This window comes from Odocoileus virginianus, chromosome 12 (assembly GCF_023699985.2).
Source record: "Odocoileus virginianus isolate 20LAN1187 ecotype Illinois chromosome 12, Ovbor_1.2, whole genome shotgun sequence".
Taxonomy (NCBI): Eukaryota; Metazoa; Chordata; class Mammalia; order Artiodactyla; family Cervidae; genus Odocoileus; species Odocoileus virginianus.
Window position 1 is genome coordinate 15683568 of NC_069685.1, and position 17387 is coordinate 15700954.

A 17387-nucleotide genomic window follows, 5' to 3' on the forward strand; every position below is an offset into this window, starting at 1 on the left:
GAACTCCCCTCCACGTCACGGTGCTGTCCAAGCTCCACCTGGGTGCTGTTGTTTGCAGCATTTACCACACTAATTTGACTGAGCAACCCTTCTTTCTGTGGAATGTCTCATACTGTACACATTTTAAAAAACACCAGTTTGGGAAGTGCTGTTTTTGAGCACAGGCCTTCAGAGTGTGGATGCAAATTTAAGAAAAAGAAATAAATGGGAGAGGATGGATACATGTATATGTGTAGTGAGTCTCTTCACCGTTCACCTGAAACTATCACATCATTGTTTGTTAATTGCTTATGAAATAAAATGAAAGTATTAGTCCCTCAGTCGTGCCCTATTCTTCACACTCCCATGGGCTGTGGGAGTGCATGGGGCTCCTCTGTCCATGGGATTCTCCAGGCCAGAATACTGGGGTGGGTAGCCATGCCCTCCTCCAGGGGAGCTTCCCGACCCAGGGATCTAACCCAAGTCTCCTGCATTGCAGGCAGATTCTTTACCATCTGGACCATAGGCTACACCCCAGTACAAAATAAAAAGTTTTAAAAGGCAAAAAGTAAAAATAAAATAAAAAAGGAATGAAAAGCTAATGGTGAAATTGCAGTTATCTGTACACGCTTTGCAAGCATCTCCCAGTAACTGTCTTTCGGATTGTATCAATGGGAAGTACAGACGACTCTTCCTTAGGAATATAACTATGGGGGAAAAATCAACTTTGAGGGAAAAACCCTTTCTGTTGACAAAATAATAACACCATCTTTGTATTATAAAAAAAGAAATGGTAAATGGGGAAATGTCACAGGAAAAAAAATGGCTGTGTTGGCTCAGCAGAATGTTTGGTAAATGTTAACGCTAAAAACACTAAGCAAGAGCTATGTGTAACTGTAATTCCTAAAGCCTCTGGAAGTCAGTAAATGTTACATAACAACCACCATCATCATTTTGCTAGGGATTTAAAAACAGGATCACTCTGCTCTTGCAGAAAGCATAAAACATCCTCCTTTTGTGAAATAATAGTGACCTCCAGTGGCTGTCTTGTTACAGTGCTTTGCATTTTCTCAAACGCTCCTTAAAAAAAAATTACAGAAAGGATACAAACAAAAAGATAACATCTTTTCCAGATTTTAAACATTAATTGTTTTGTTTCACAAGTTAAGGTTGAGTGTGTCTCCTTGTCAGCACTGTTCTGAGTATCAGGAGAGAAAGCATGGGGCTAAGAGTCAGAAGACAGAGCCTTAGGGCAAATGTGATGATCTAAAAGCTGTCTGACTCTGGACAAGATCACTTTTGACTTCCCTGAGCCTTGGCCTTCTCCCAGTGCTGTTCTGAGTAACAGTGAGAGCATACGTAGAAACACCCTTTACACTGGATTGCTCATTGCAGAGAAATGGCACTATGTCATGTATGTTTCCTTCTTTAGAGTCTTTGAAACATGTCAATAAGCTCAAGACATATGGGGTTGATATAGGAATAAGCAACCTTCCATTCAGACCCAAGAACGGAAGAAATAAATTGCCCTCTGAAAGCTAAAACATGAAGTCAACTTTAAAGAGACCAGGAAAAAAAAACGTGAAGTTCTCCATCTACTGTGATTTCATGAGGTGGACACCATTGGTCACCACTTCCTTCCCTGTTCTCTCTTATCAGAAGAGCCTTAGTTTCATTTTGGGGTTCACCCTCCCAAGTTTTATAAATCACTAAGTCGATCATACTTTTATTCTCTTTCCTGGTGACCAGATTTGGCCATGGTTATATGACCCAGCCAGCTCGATAGGATCCGAATTCTTCCTGGGGGCAGTAGCATGCATAGCCATGCTAAGTTTTTCTTGCTATTTAAAAAATATTTACAGAAGGTAACCTCCCTGCAGCCCCTGTTTTTGAGGGGCTGTGATCATGTCTGCATGGATACCTGGCGTTTCTGCAGCTGTCTGTGGCTGTGAGAGGAGACACTGGTGGTACCCTGAAGGCAGCAGAGATGCAGAAATGACCTGAATCCTTAACAACCGTGTTGGCCTGTGGGTTTTGCCAGTCTTAGAATTGCCTACCTGTGGACTTGTATTGTGAGAGAGGAAGCCCATTGCTTTTAAGGACATATTTAGTTGGGAATTTTGTTACTTGTAGTGGAAGGTAGCCTTACACATTCCATGAGGTGTTGTCACTCTCAAGGCCTCTAGGCTTAGAGATGTCTGGACCTTGATGAATTCCTTTTTAAAAATCATCTACAACATATGAAGACTCCTGAAAGTCCCCTGGACAGCAAGGAGATCAAACCAGTCAATCTTATGGGAGATCAACCCTGAATATTCACCGGAAGGACTGCGGCTGAAGCTGAAGCTCCAGTATTTTGGTCATCTGATGCGAACATCCAGCTCATTGAAAAAGTCCCTGATGCTGGGAAAGATTGAGGGCAGAAGAATAAGAGGGCATCAGAAGATGAGATGGCTGGATGGCATCACCAATGCAATGAACATGAACTTGGGCAAACTCTGGGGCAGGGACAGGGAGGTCTGGAGTGCTGTGGTCCATGGGGTCGCAGAGAGTTGGATATGACTGGGCAACTGAACAACAACAGCTTATGTTCATAGAGTTATAATTAAATATAATGTATACCATAATTTTCATATTAGTGCAACAACTGGGGTTCAGACTAAAGAGAAATCTTTACAAAGGAGAAGATATTGGTATCTGACGATGCAACTGACATTGTATCATTGGATTTAATTAATTAACAGATCAATTTACAAAAGAAACAACAGCTCATACAGCCTAGTATCAGAAAAACAAATAACTCTACTAAAAATGGGCAGAAGACCTTCATAGAGACTCCTCCAAAGAAGACATACAGATGGCCAATGGGCACATGAAAAGATGCTCAGCATTGCTAGTTCTCAGAGAAAAGCAAATCAAACCTACAACCTCACACCAGTGAGAATGGCCATTATCAAAAATTCACAAGTAAGTGCTGGAGAGGGCTTCCCAGGTGGCAGTGGTGGTAAAGAACCCGGCTGCCAAAGCAGGAGACGTAAGAGACACAGGTTCCATCCTTGGGTTGGGAAGAGCCCCTGGAGGAGGGCATGGCAACCCACTCCAGTATTCTTGCCTGGAGAATCCCGTGGACAGAGGACTGTGCTGGGCTGCAGTCCATAAGGCTCGAAAAGAGTCAGATACAACTGAAGCGACTTAGCACACACACAAGTCCTGGAGAGGATGTGGAGAAAAGTGAACCCTGCTAGTCTTTTGGAGTAAATGCAAATTGATACAGTTACTCTAGAGAACAGCAGGGAGTCTCCTTAGAAAAAACTAAAAATAGAGTTAACATATGATCCAGCAAGCCCACTCCTGGGCATACAGCCAGGAAGGACAAAAATTCTAATTTGAAAAGATACATGTACGCCAATGTTCATAGCAGCATTATTTACAATAACCAAGACATGGAAGAAATCTAAGTATCCATTGGATAAAGGAGATATTCTTTGTATATACAATGGAATATTACTCAGCCATAAAAATGAATGAAATAATGCCATTTGCAGCAATATGGATGAACCTGGAGATCATCATACTAAATGAAATAAGTCAGATGGAGAAAGACATATGGTATCACTTATATGTGGAATCTAAAGTGTGATCCTCCAGCCCAGGTTGGATGCATGAGACAAGTGCTTGTGTCTGGTGCACTGGGAAGACCCAGAGGAATCGGGTGGAGAGGGAGGTGGGAGGGGGGATCGGGATGGGGAATACATGTAAATCCATGGCTGATTCATGTCAATGTATGACAAAAACCACTACAATGTTGTAAAGTAATTAGCCTCCAACTAATAAAAATAAATGAAAAAAAAAGTGTGATCCAAATGAATTTATTTACAAAACAGGAATAGACTCACACATACAGAAAACAAGCTAATGGTTACCAAAGGGAAAAAGGAGGAAGATAAATTAGGAGTTTGGGTTAACAGATACATACTATTATGTATAAAACTGATGAACAAGAACCTACTATATAGCACAAGGAACCATATTTAATATCTTGTTAAATGGAAAACAATTCGAAAAAGAATATAAAGAGATATAACTGAATCACTTTACTATACACATGAAACTAACACAATGTTGTAAATCAACTATACTTCAATTTATTAAGATGTAAGTGTACATATGTGGGCTTCCCAGGTGGCACCAGTGGTAAAGAACCTTCCTGCCAATGCAGGAGACATAAGAGAAGCAGGTTCGATCTCTGAGTTGGGAATATCCCCTGGAGGAGGCCCTGGCAACCCACTCCAGGATTCTCGCCTGGAGAAGCCCCTGGACAGAGAGCCTGTTGGGCTACAGTCCATAGCGTTGCAAAGAGTTGGACATGATTGAAGCTGCTTAGCACACACACACATATACATATATATGCACTTATACACATGTTTGATGAAGATGACACCACCCAGCATTTGTTTTTGTGAAAAAGCATACAGTTTCTGTCTCCTGTCATTATGTGCAGGAATAATAGTAGTTCCCTCGATCCACCTTTAGGTTCACTGAGAGGATTAAATGAGAAACTGAATCTCAAACTTAGGTTCTCACTAAGTCATGGTTTCCTACTATTTCTCATCTTTACCCACCAGACCTCCTGCACAACTCACATTCTCACACAAGCTCTTCCCAAATTAAACTTATTTGTTAATTTAGGTCCTCTTTGCACTCAAGACTGTGGTCTGAGTTTTAGCTACAACTGCTAAGTTTTCTGCTGCATCTGGGCATATTCTTGTCTCTAGATACTCACCAGGATTGCAAGGAGGTCAGGAAGGCAAAGACGTTGGCATTCCTTATTTGTGAGTATGTGCATTCTCTGACTCTTCTCAACCCTTTCCCAGTCTCCCAATATTTATCTTTCTGACCTAAACATAGTCGTTACCCAATAATTGATGAGAACTGCCTGTTTTAGCAGCCCTACTGACATAACAGTGCTGAGCCCTACAGACAAGTTGAGAAAGGGCAGAATGACCTCACTTTTTAATATGCAGGCTGTGAAGTTCCTTTTTAGCTTTTTAAAAGCTACTTCATCTCCTGGAGTGGGGAGGACTGTATCTCTTCTAAGGCAAGAACGAAAGCTGGAATTTGGCCAGAGAACTGATAGTACTATCACTGAGTCCCAGAGGCCAACTTTATGTCAACAATGAAAGCAGAGCTTCCCCTGTCACATACTTGCTGGACATTCTTGAAATGACTAATTTAATAGCAAAGACTTAATAAGTGCCTTTTATATGCCTGGTACCGTTCTAAGTGCTTTTACGTTGAATAATTGAATCATGGTTTTTGCATTTAACAATCACAGCAAACTGAGGAGGTGGGTATAATGACGGTCTCTGTTTTCCTCATGGGGAAACAGAGGCACAGAGAGATGGAGAAGCCTGCAGATGACTGATAAGTGGCAGATGTGGGGTTCAACCCCGGGAGACCACCCTCTTGAGCATGCTGTTACCCATACGTTACACCATGTGCGTGCACATGGCCACCCCTCCTCCACTTAGCCATTGATGTGTTCACTAGGCATGCATGAGCTCCTACTGTGTACAAGGAGCCGGGGGGCTGAAGACACCTTAGACATCATCCCTGCTTTAAGGAGCATCACAATTCAGTTGTGAAACATATAGAGAAACAGGTAATGGAGACCCTACATCCCTCAGAACTGCTTTCAACCTACTACATCATCCACCCAGCCACTATCTTCTGTCTCCCTAGGACAAGGCTCAACTGAATACTTTTTTGCCACTATTGCCTTGCTGTGTATATGAGTCTGCTAGGATTGCCATAACAGAGACTGTATGTCTGCTAAGTTGCTTCAGTCATATCGGGCTCTTTGCGACCCTACGGACTGTAGCCCGCCAGGCTCCTCTGTCCATGGGATTCTCCAGGCAAGAATACTGGAGTGGGTTGCCATTTCCTTCTCTAGGGGATCTTCAGACCCAGGGATCGAACCCGTATCTCTGATGTCTCCTGCATTGGCAGGCGGATTCCTCAGCACTAGTCCACCTGGGAAGCCCCTTTCTGAGACTGGGTGGCTTTAAGCAACAGAAGTTTATTTTCTTACAGTTCTGGGAGCTAGAAGTTCAGGTTTAGAGCATCAGCCAGCCTAGTTTCTTTTGAGGACTCTCTCTCTCCTTGGCATTGTAGATGGCACTCCTCACCGTGCGTCTTCAGTGGTCTTCTCTCAATGCATATCTATGTCCAAAAGCACTCTTCTTATAAGGACATGAGCAGAACTGGGTTAGGGCTCATTGTAAAGACCTCATTTTAACCTAATTACCTCTGTAAAGACCCTTCCTCCAAATCCAGTCACATTCTTAGGTACTCAGGTTAGGACTCCAATATGTGAATTTGAGGGGGACATGATTCAGCCCCTTACAATGTATTCACTCCTCCTCCCTAACAGCTTCTCCAGAAAGTACTTTGACATCTTTAAGGACTGTGAATCTCCAGCACTCAGAAGAACTAAAATCCTTTCTCAGCTTGAGGCAGGGAAAGAAGAACATAATTATGTGTATTGCAAGCAAAGTGTGTAATTATGATGTTGTGAATGATTCCTAGGGGCAAGCCTTTGGTTATTCAAAAATACTGCCTGGAATTGTTTTCACAGGTTAATTTGACCTTCCCCTCATCACAAGGTATTACATATATGTGTACCATGAAGTAAAGTTTATCCTAATAACAAAAAGTAGGTCAAACTTCCTCTCATATCCCCCAGAAGTGGTTAGCATATCCTAAACATCTCTTGGGGCAGGAAAAAATTAAGAGTTGGTCCTGAGAGGATAAAGTAAATAAAAGGGTAGGAAAGTCTTCTTAAATAATTCATAGTTAGACCCATTATCCACTTCAGTGAATCAAGGGCAGTGAATTTCACCTTTTTAATACAAAGAAATAATAAAATTATAATTTTACAATAATTATTACAACTATTATTACAAATAATAATAAACATATATAAAATATAGGCCAATGTATAATATAATACAGTTAATCAAATATGTAATCTGTAGATAATATATAAATATGTTATAATAAAAAAAGTGGATGGCACTTTGTAATTTGCAGTGTGTTAAAGTGACAATGTCATGTCACAATTTGAAATAATATTCAGATACTCCGTGTTCATTTTTCAAGAGGGTAGACTATTGCTTTCCAGGACTAACATTTAGCTCTGTTCATCTTAAGACTTAATGCCTTTAAAAAGAAAGTCATCTTTTTTAATATGACTGGACAAAATTCCACAGTGTCGATGTTTAATCCACTCTCCAGACAATATAACTGAATTCTTTAATGAATTCCATCCTGGCATTGTCTTATCCCCTGAAAAATTCCCTGTGTTATAACATTAATATCATTCCCTAATAAAAATTCACAGCTCACACCTTCATGTATTTCTGATGATTCATAGCAAAATGTCCCAAATTGCTTAAGAGGGATTAATATAGATTGCTTAAAAGCCATTGTTAGAGAAAATGACAATTTTATCACTGTGACTAAAGTAAATACTTTCTTTGGACATAAATGAACGATTTGTAAAAGAACACAAGGTAGGCTTACATCACGCATTTTCCCCAAGAATTCAGTATTTTTCATTAATATCCACCTGTTAAATCCATTAGGATAGCTTTTCATTTCTAAATGAAAGTTAAAGCTGGTATACTGAAGATATTTTCCATGAAGAACTTTAGTTTATCATAGGAACACATTTCCTTCCTTGAGGAATTTCAAATTGTTTGTAAATACAAATGTCATAAGGATTAAGAACATCATTTCCTTGCCCATAAAATCCAGACAACTTGGCAAACAAGGAGTCATAGAATTTTTTTTAACCTCCCATAATGCCAGAATTGTTCTATTCTAAGATCAAGTGTTAGAATAGATAATATTTAAGTTACCTCCTAATTTTAATATTTTTGCAGTTTCCTGGTTCTTCTAGATCACTATCAACCTGGCTAGAATAGTGTTTTTCAAAGAGTATGTGCATGCTCAGTTGCTCAATCGTGTCCAAATCTTTACAACCCCATGGACTGTAGCCTGTCAGGCTCCTTTGCCCATGGGATTTTCCAGGCAAGAAAAATGGAACAAGTTGCCTTCTCCTAGTCCAGGGGATCTTCCTGTCCAGGGATCGAACCCATGTCTCTTGTGTCTTCTGCATTGGCAGGCAGATTCTTTACCACTGAGTCATCTGGGAAGCCTGTATTTCAAACAGTCAAGTATAATTATTATGTTAAACCTCTTTTAAAGAAAAATATTTCTTTAGCTCCCCATGTTGACTTAAATTACTTTTGTAACAATTTACTTAAATAAGTTCAAACATAAAACTAGTTTTAAAAACAAAACTTACTAAGTCAAGTAATACAAAAAAACTAACTTAAAATAACTGATCATTCATTCCAGAATTGTTTATTAGCTCTGTCCTACATTCAAGGAACTAATCCAGGAGCTAGACTTACAGCAGTAAAGAATATAAATGAAGATCCTTTTGCCTTTTCAGAATTTATTCTTGTAGGGGAAAGAGAGAGCAAGAAAGAACAAAGTCAACTATATACTGCATTAAGAAGAAATTGGTTGGGGAAAAAAAGAGTAGGACAGGAAGTGGATAAGAGGAGTGTCTGTTTTTAGCAGAGTGATCAAGGAAGCAAAGATTTGAACAAGGCTGGGAGGAGGTGAGGGGGTGAGCCATGTGGATAGGCCATTCTCAAAATTTTGCCTTTTGCCCCAAATGAAATGGTATGCCACTAGGGGCTTTTTTGAGCAGACGGTTGACTCCACCTGACTTGTGTTTAACAGGATCCCTCAGGCAGCTGTGGAAGGGAAACTAGGCTGAATAAAGGGCTTCCAAGGGGGTCATTTTCCTAGAGACACACTCCTGGATTCTCACGTCCCCCTTCCTCTCATTGATGAGATTGGGAGAATCAGGGAGGTTCGGTCAACCATTTTCTCCTCTCTGTCTGGAATCTGCCCTCCAGAGAAGGTACACTCTGAGCCTCTCTCAGCTGTACAAAAGCTTAGAGAGGCAGGTTTTACCTTGCACAGAGGTTCTGTTGTCTTTAGAGGTGAGTCTGCTTCATTGAGGGAATGGCACACCACTCCAGTGTTCTTGCCTGGGAAATCCAATGGACAGAGGAGCCTGGTGGGCTACAGTCCATGGCGTCACAAAGAGTCAGACAGGACTTAGTGATTGAGCGCACAGCATGCACACACACACTGCTTCATTCAGGAAGGAAACATTAGCTGGACTAAGACTTAGTTACTTTGGCCAAGATGGCTAGGTCTTCACCGAAATCCATTTTCTCTACCTTGTGGACATAGAACTAAATTTTCCTGCTTTCCCAATCTTCCTTAGTGTCAAGTGAAGCCATGTAACTGAGTTCCAGGTGATGGAACATGAATTGAACTTCTGTCCAGTACAGACACATAAAAACCTCTGTGTAATCTTTCACACTCACTCTTCCCAGTCTACTGGCCAAACACAGAGACTTCAAAAAACACTCTAAAGCCCTTGAGGATAATAGAGTCATATTATGAAAGATCACTGAAAGTTGCCTGCCAAGGAGGACATCCTTGTTGGGCTTTGAATGAGCAAGAAATAAACTTTTGTTTTATTAAGCCACTGAGACTTTAGAGCTGGTTTGTTAGCAAAACAGCATTTCTTAACCATAACAAATACAAGTCAAATCCTCCAAAGAGCTTTTATCAGTAATAAAACAAATATTGCCTCCATCTGTCTGAATCCTGGTCTATACCTCAATTTTGTTCTAATCTTGGAAGAAGGAAGGCAGTATTATTTATCAATTTCTTAAACCTCCAGCAGATTGTATAGTTAGTTCTCTTGGTGTAGATATGGTTGCCTTGCATGGGATGTTGGACCTAGAAGCTGGGGGCCAGTCATTTGGGGGGTTTCACATCGGGAGTGTTCCACATTTTGGTCAATGTTCAATGGCAAATTTGAGGAGGGAGCAGTATATGGTCTCATCCCAAATATTAGTTTTTTTTTTAACTCTTGCATTATACTCTCAACAAGTTTTTCTATGCACCACATTGCGGATAATTCCAGAAATTGTTGCCTATAGTTCCAGAGGGCAGCCCAGTTTCATAAATGAGAAAGTGGCCTAACCCACAATTTTAGGGTAGCTGATTCATATTACATGACCACACCCACATGTTGGTGTGGTCCAGTCTTTTCCTGGAAATAATGAAGTTAAATAATGAAGTTAAAATTCTGTGAATGGTGTTGTGAACATTTCTTACATCAAGCAATTATGTTTTGTTATCATATAATATTGGAGCTTGGGATAAAAAACTATCAAAGAAAGAAAGTTTCACCAAGAGTTTTCCTCCCAAAGCAAATAAGGTCAAAGTCTCTTATCATCTGGATCCATAATGTGACACAAACCTAAAAATTATTTTAACTTACTCAATAGGTCAAAGACTGTTTCTGATTTATTAAATGTGCACTTCTATGTAATAACAAAGTAGTCAATCCCATTGCTGGTTACATTACATCTCCTTTTCCTGAGTCTTAGAAAGATTTAACCAGCAAAGTTAAGTTCTCCCTTCTGATGTACTAGGAAAAGGGAGAATGAGAAGATGGTTATGTCCCAGTGAGCAGTAGGTAGAAGGCCGTGGGATAATGAAAATCTCCACCCCTAGACACCCACTGAGAAGCTGCAGTTAATGTTACATTGTCCTGACACAGTGATAACCCGAGACACAACTTGACTCCTCAAAATTGTCATAAGATATGAAAGTAGGGAACCTGAACCATGGCAGAACCTGAGCATTGAATTTTCCATAAGATATAGTCGTCCAAGGAGGCCCTGACCCAGGAGAGATTTCTATCTTGGATGAAGAGATGGTTGTGCAGTCGATACAATTTCTGTCTGTTACTTTTTGTCTAGACATGAGAAAATGAGAATTTCTTTTTCTTTTTGTCAGACCTGGTTTTAAAGATTATTCAATTTAGTGTGGTCATGCCAAAATACAGCAAGAGTTGAAGTAGGCTATAAATCGTTGGCTAGCCCACAGAAGTTACTCTGTGATAAAAAGTCAACCATATGGATGATTCATGTTGATGTATGGCAGAAACCAATGCAATGTTGTAAAACAATTATCCTCCAATAAAAAAAAAAATGTTCAAAAAGAAAAAAAAGTCAGTTATACTAATCACAAGAATACAGGTGTTCACATGTATACACACACATATACAGGCGTTCACATGTATACACACACATATACAGGCATACACACTCACTCCTATTCATTAGAAATTATCTATGCATATTTAGCTATATAGCCAATTTTAAAATCATCTTCATAATAACTATCTTTCTTTGTTGCTTGACTCATATTAAGGTAAGCTTAATAATAGTCTCCATTTTGCACATTTTTATTAATCTTATTCATGTCAAATGAAAATATTCACAATTCCATTTGTATTTATTTCTTCATAGGCCAGTGGGGTTTTTTAATCACTCTAATAATATTTTGTAAACTATTTAAATTCTATACAGTTTTGCCTTTAAAAAACTTACATAACACATCCAATTAGGTAAAGTTCAGAAAATTGTTTACCTAGTTATAAACACTGCCTAGTGTGGGAATCGAGGTATTTTACAGTTGTTATTATTTATTAATTTTTAAAAATTCTAACCTTTTCCCCATATTTATTCAAATTATCTATGGTTCTCAATCTGGCCACACATTAGAAGCCCTTGGGTTGCTTTTAAAATTACCATTGTTAGAGTCCCACCTCAGGTCAACTGAATCCATATCTCAGATATTTGGATTCTGAGATCTCAGATATTTATATTCTGAAAAAATAAAAACAAAGCAAAAAATTTCTAGTCAGTTCTAATAAGAAGCCAGGGTTGAGAATACTGACTTATTCCAAAGGTTGCAACATGGACCTAAATGAAGTAATTTGACTGTCCTCTCTTACATATCTGTCATCACTAATAAATATGTGGATGTTAGTTGAGAGTAGAAAATTAAAAATTAAGGATAAAAGTGACTTGAAATCTGAAAACTACACCCAGATTTTACACTCTCACTAAATTTGATCAAATATGTATTAATATATCTGGGTTGAAATTTTAAAGATCTCCAAAATTACTTCTATAGCTAATTGGAAAGCTAGATATACAAATACACACATATGTATTTCTGTTTTCTTTCTTGTAGTGGATCCTTGCCAACTATTTGCTTTAATAGCACAGGATCATTCTGTGCTTAGTTGCTCAGTCGTGTCTGACTCTTTGCAACCCTATGGACTGTAACCTACCAGGCTCCTCTGTCCATGGGATTCTCCAGGCAAGAATACTGGAGTTGGTTCCCATGCCCTCCTCCAGAGGATCTTCCTGACCTAGGGATCAAACCCAAGTCTCGTATGTGTCCTTCATTGGCATGTGGTCTCTTTACCACTAGAACCACCTGGGAAGCCACAGGAACAATTCCTACTATAGATCATGATATAGGGTCCTTATTTAATACCTGATGATCAGTTGTGATAGAGGAAGCAGTAGCACGTTGTAACACTAAGAATTAATATTTACTTAGTGTTACTATGAGGAAATTATTATTCTATGCATTTGATACAAGTGAATCTTAGCCTATTTTGTATGTACCTTTATTATTTCCATTTTATATGCTCCACAGGTATGCTTCTATTGCACTGTTTCAATGCTTTCCCTTGGATTTCATAGGGGTAGAAATGCCCATTTGACCTTGATTTTGTTTTTTTGTAAAAATGTAGTCAGAGACATTGATTACAATGCTACAATAATAATCACAATGAAAGTGAATATATTAAAATGAGTAATAAGGAAAACTATATCTCTAAAGACAAATCATCTTTATTTTTTCTCCAAATAAACCAAATCTATGTAATCTAGTATCTTTCCTACTAGGAAATTTTGACTAAATTCAGCACAGAAGAACAGTAATTAATATATTCTTGTGCTGGTCACATTTTTCTTCCTACTCCTCTTAATTTAATTTACTTTTTTACTTTTAATTGGCCTAGTTTCTATTATATTTGATTTTATAGATTGCCAACAATTGTTTTTCTGGAACAGGCACAATACAAATGGAACTAAATGTCTTAAATGACCAGGAATGCATTTCAATCGAAACCTTAGAGAAATTTCCATACTTAAAGTTCAGACCAGAGGATGTGTGGTTCTGTCCTATGGATATAAATATTCTATTGTCAAATTTAAATGCTTGACTGAAGCAGTATTTCCTTGATTAATTACACCTTGCCTTTTCCTCCTTCCTTCTTTCTTCCCTTCCATATATATTTATTGAGAATCTGGTATACACTAGCTCTTTTATACTTCAGGAATACAGATAGGATATCTGCTTTCATGACACTTAATTCTAGTATTTAGGAAAGAATCATAGCCCTGTAGAAAATATTGTCCAAAGTTAATATTATTTTGCTACATTTCCTCTGATGGAAAAAATGTATAATTATTCCTTTCTTATCTTCTGTCAGTGAAAGAAGGAATCCTCCCTGTCCTAAATTTTCTGGTGTCTCAGCATATTCATGCTCCTAACAGCATGAAGGAGCATCAACTAGGAAACTGAGTTGTTCAGCCACAAAGTCCAATACGGAGACAATCTTCTGCACAGAATTCCTGCTCATTTCTAATCAACTGGACTGGGCTCCTCCAAAGCAAAGGATCTGTGGGAACCCACCTCCAGAGCAATAGTGTTGAACATGAGAATTGCCAACTGTAGAATATTTCAACACGACTCAGTCTTCATCAGTGGGGCATAGTTACTGGCATGGGAACATGAAAAGGCTGATTAGCTATGCACTGTGAGGATCAGAATTATGTGTTTGGAATAGTGGCTTTTGAGCCAATGCATGTCACATTACAGAACACAAAGTCTTAGCTCGTCAAACAGTGGTTATAGCTCTTCACAAGAGGATAAGCCCCACATACATGCAATATGGTGGGGATACTTGTTTTCCCTTCTACACACTTTATTTTCCCCCCAAGTTTTGAGGAAGATAATAACTGAAGGGGAATTCTTTTTCTAGGAAGGGTGGTCAGGGGAAATATGTCTGAGAAAATGGTGTTTAAAACTAAAGGAAGGAGAGAACAAGATGGTGGGGGAGTAGGTGGGCATGGAGTACATCTCTCTCCATGGATACATCAGCAATATACCTTCAGACACAGAAGTGCATGCAGAACACCAGTGGAGAGTGAACTGGAGTACCTGACCAGTGGAAAAGAATATATAGAACCATGAAAAACTCGGTAGGATGGAGGAACTAAGGGGAAAAACAGGAGTGTTAGTAGGACTGGACCTGCCCTCAATAGGTGGGGAACTGAAGCAGGGGTCTGATCCCCACTTTGGGGCAATTGTCTGAGTCAGAAGAGCAACATTTAGGCTGAGAGTGAAACAGCTGATCTGTGGCAGGCTAAATGGGATGAGAATCAGACAGTCCTTGCCGCAGCCATGCCATACACAGCCCAGACAGGGAAGCAAGTCCCCTAGAAGGGGCAGTTACTAGGAGCTGGAGTTTAGGGATTGTGGAGCAATCCCAGGGCAAGGGCTGCTGTTGACTGCAGAGAGACAGATCGAGGGGATGTGAGGGAGGAGACTGTGGTGGGAAATGCCTGTGGAGGAAATCCAGGCAGCCATGGAACCTAGGCGATACTGCTGAGTCATGCGTAGGGGGTGGAGCCATCACCATAGCCTCTCACTCCCCACAGGCCAGCATTGGCAGCTGAACAATAGAGAGGCTGGCCCATCAAGCGCCTGACACATGGAACGACTGAGTAGAACCCCACCCAGGGCACCCCTTTAAATGCCTGACACGCTGCTCTACAGAGTAGGACCCCAGCCAGGGCGGCCCCTCTGCAAGCCTGATGCCCCGAGGGACAGAGAAGGACCCCAGGCAAGGGAGCCCTCTAAGTGCCTGAATGGGTGGGGCTATGGAGAAAGACTGGCCAAAGAGGCCTTCTGATCACCAGCTACAAGAGGCTCAAAAAAGACTCTGATAGGGCCAGAACTCCTGCGGTGGAGGCAGTCCGTGTCTCTTCACACTTGGCGCTGCCAGAATTCCCACAACCCAAGCAGCTGCACCACCTCCACAGCTGGCCCTCACTGGGGCAGACCCAAGTCCTCCAGGGCAGCCTCAGGAGCAAACCCCAGTGGACGACCCACAGGCAGAGGTGGAAATAAAACCACAGCTGAAACCCAGGGGCAGTGTGGCTAAGGAAGAAGACCCAAAACCTTCCCACCAGCTGTACAAGCTGCAGATTAAATCCGCATGATCAACTAGGCAGACTGTCCATGGAATATATAAAAGGCCATTGAGAGCTCCCACAAAAGAATATGCACTAGCTCTGATAGCTGTGGACATCAGAGACAAGAATACACAGGAGTAGGACCAGATTAGAATCTGAGCTGCCCCCACAGCAGGTCCAGAGATCAGCACAGTGTTAGGGGGCATCCTAGGAGGTGAGGTGGACTGTGACTCCTAGCGAGGGAAAGGACTCTGACAGCAGTGACTCAAGAAAAACATTTATTATTCTTATGTTTTGACCTGTTCTGTAGATTCTTTTCAAATTTTTTTTTCTTTTTCCTTTTTTTTTTACCCTCTGTTGTGGTTGTTAATTTTATTGGCACTATGAAATCTAATTAAGCTTTTGAGTTGCTTTTTTTTCTTTCAGTTACACTTTTTATTGTTGTTATAAACCTCTGCCTCTATGTTGGGCTTTTGCAGTTCTGTGGAGTTTTCCTTTTTTTTTCCTTTTTTAATTTTAATTTTTAATTTTTTAAGCCTATTATTATTTTTTCTACATTTATTCCTTTGTTTGCTTTTCCTACTATTCTTTTCCCCTTGCAGTTAATCTTTAATGTATATAAATCTTCTTTATCTACCTCTATTTAACTTTGCATATCTATTCTTTCTTTTCTTTCTTTCCTATCCTCTCAACATATTTGTTAGTTTTGTTTTATTGCTTTATACCCCACTTGGCACCTTGCTTTAGTCTTATTTCCCAGTTTGTGCTTTAGTTAGTTTTGTTCTTAACTGGTAGATATAATTTTTGGTTTCCTTTGTTCACAGGGTCAATCTATTGTACTTTATTTTTGTTGGACTGCTTTTATTTTGCATATGTGTGTATATGTGTATATTCTATTATTTTAATTATTATTTGCCTGATTTTGTAACTGCCATTTGTCTGGGGTTCATCTTTGGTTTCTCATTTTTAGGTATTTGTTTTCATCTCACTTAATGCCATAACAAACCACTTGTGGAATCTTTCTTCCTGACCAGAGATCAAGCCCTGAACCTTTGGAGTGCAAGCACTGACTCCAAAACCCTAGACTACAAGAGGACTAACCCTAGGGAGTATCAGATAGTGAGAACTCACACAAAGGAAACCACCTGAACACAAAATCCAGCATCACCCAAGCACCAGTAGCACCCTGCTCAGGATGCCCCATCTAAGCAACAAACAAAACCAAGAAGACAAACCCAGTCATCAGCAGAGAGGAGTACCACCTCACTCAGCCTTTCCCATCAGAGTAAAAAACAACAACAACAAGAACAACTCAGCACAAACCTCACCGCATACGAAGATTGCACAAACCACTGCACCAAACTTAGGAGGGCAGGAACCAAAGGGAAGAAAGGATTCAACCTTGAACCTGGGGAAAGGAGACCTCAAAGACAATAAGTTTAAAAAAAAAATAATGAAAATGCAGGAAAATACTACACAAAGGAAGGAACAAACTTGAAACACAGAATTCCAAATAAATGAAGAGGAAATAGGCAAACTACCTGAAAAAAAAATTCAGAATAATGACAGTAAAGAGGATCAAAAACCTTGAAAACAGAACGAAGAAAATGCAAGAATCAATTAACAAAGACCTAGGAGAATTAAAGAATAAACATACAGAGACAAGCAACACAATCGCTGAAATTAAAAATACTCTGGAAGGAATCAAAAGCAGAATATCTGAAGCAGAAGAACGGATCAGTGAGCTGGAAGATAAAATGGTGGAAATAACTTCTGAAGAGAAGAATTAAGTTAAAAGAATGAAAAGAATTGAGGAAAGTCTCAGAGACCTCTGGGACAATATGAAATACACCAACATTCGAATTACAGGGGTCCCAGAAAAAGAAGAGAAAAAGAAAGGGTGTGAGAAAATTTTTGAAGAGATTATAGATGAAAATTTCACCAACATGGAAAAGGAAATAGTCAATCAAGTCAAGAGGCACAAAGAGTCCCATACAGGATAAATCCAAGGAGAAACATACCAAGACCCATAGTAATCAAACTAACAAAGACTAAACACAAAGAAAGAATACTAAAAGCAGCAAGAGAGAAGCAACATATAACATATACGGGAAA